Source organism: Arachis ipaensis, chromosome B02 (assembly GCF_000816755.2).
Source record: "Arachis ipaensis cultivar K30076 chromosome B02, Araip1.1, whole genome shotgun sequence".
Classification (NCBI taxonomy): Eukaryota; Viridiplantae; Streptophyta; class Magnoliopsida; order Fabales; family Fabaceae; genus Arachis; species Arachis ipaensis.
The window spans coordinates 7,813,774-7,815,565 of NC_029786.2; positions in this window are offsets into that span (position 1 = coordinate 7,813,774).

Here is a 1,792-nt window from a genome sequence, read left to right on the forward strand (position 1 = left end):
TCATAAAAATCCATTATTAATCGGTCGTCACATAAGTAGTTAGTTTTTCATAAAATATATGTGTAGACAAATTTAATTATTTATCTATGACAAATTTAATTATTTTAGTGACNNNNGCTAGCAATTTTTAGTATTTTTAATTATTATTTAGCTAGTATAAATATTAAATTATTTTTAATAAATAAATTTTATTAATTTATGTATGTAAATTTTAAAAAATTTTGGAGTAAACTGTATTGATTTATGTGTGTAAAATTTTATGTTTATTGTGTGTAAAATGTTTGTAAATATATGTGCAAATTATTGCTAACCAAATACTAATAAAAAATAATAATATTTGCTAGTTATGTAACATTGTTCATCATTGATATTATAAATTATAATAGTGTGCCACTCTTAGATTTAACACAAGTTTTGTTGAATCGTCTTATCTTTTTTATAATTCCTTTTTAATGAATGAATTTCTGTTTTGATAAATAAAAAATAAAAAAAAAACCTAAATTTATCGCGTCTCATGGACATGGGAAAGGTACTCGGAGAGGAGTTACCAAGGACAAACTAGTGCGAGGACGTCGAGATGGAACCCTGACAGTGGTACAAGCAACGCGGTTCGAGATATAGATATATAACTCTTGTAGACTTTCTTAAGATGGGTCCGCCGCCCTAGTTTAAAAGAACTGTAAATGCTTTAGATGCCAATGGGTGATTCCGAGATGTAGAAAAGTTTTTGCAAACTCAACATGTTCCCAAAGTACAGTATGTAAAGATTGTAAACCACATGTTAATGGGAGATGCTTAGTGTTGGTGGCAAGGGATGTGTTATACCTTGCAAATGGAAGTTACTGATGTTTCATGGGACAAGTTTAAGACGGAGCTCTATGGGAAGTATTTCCTTCGAGCGATTCGCACCGCAAAGGAGTTAAAGCTGATGCAGTTGAAGCAGGAGGATATGTCTGTCGTCGAGTATACTCAGGAGTTTAGTAACTTGTGCCGCTTTTCTAAGATTTGCCAAGACGATCTAGCTGATTATAAACAATGGGTTTGTGCCTAGTATGAGAGGGGACTCAAAAAGGAGATATTCAACTATGTGAACCCCCAGAGAATAAAGAGTTTTATTGAGTTGGCTAACAAGAGCCAGCTCGCAGAAGATTATTCCATGAAGTGGACTCTGACGTTAGAAGGCCAGGATGAGTCTGCTCTAGATGAGTCGCACAGGATTGGGTTAGGTCTATGTTACCGATGTGGTTTACTGGGACATATGTCCAAGGATTGTCCATGTGGGAGAACTACGGATCCGGGTCGGTTGCAACAGGGTCAAGGTAATTGTCAAGGTAATTGTGATGTTGGACACGTAATTTTAATTTGCTTTCTTTTATGCTAAAGCCTTGCATTCGTTCATGTTGCATAACAGAGTTGAGGATTTAGGACTGAAAGTGTTAGACGTAGTATCAAACTTAGGACCGAACTTAATTTTGTCGTCTACAGTGTCGCCATTAGGGCTGTCAAGGCTCAAGAAGATAATTGGTCGGCGAAAATAAATGAATAAGTTCTTGATGGGCAAAGGATTAGAGTGGCGCAGCAGAAGTACGGTGATTGTTGATAACTTTAAGATTGTGTGAGGTGAAAAGAGGGATTGTGGAATACGAACTTGTTCTGGAAGGTTAGTAAGAGGTTGAGGCACTATACATTGGGATAAGAAGGCGCTTCCCTCATTTTGTTCTCTTTTAGTGATTGAATTTTGGGGACACAATTTCTAATTAGGTGGGTAGGATGTAAAGCCTTGTAAATTAAT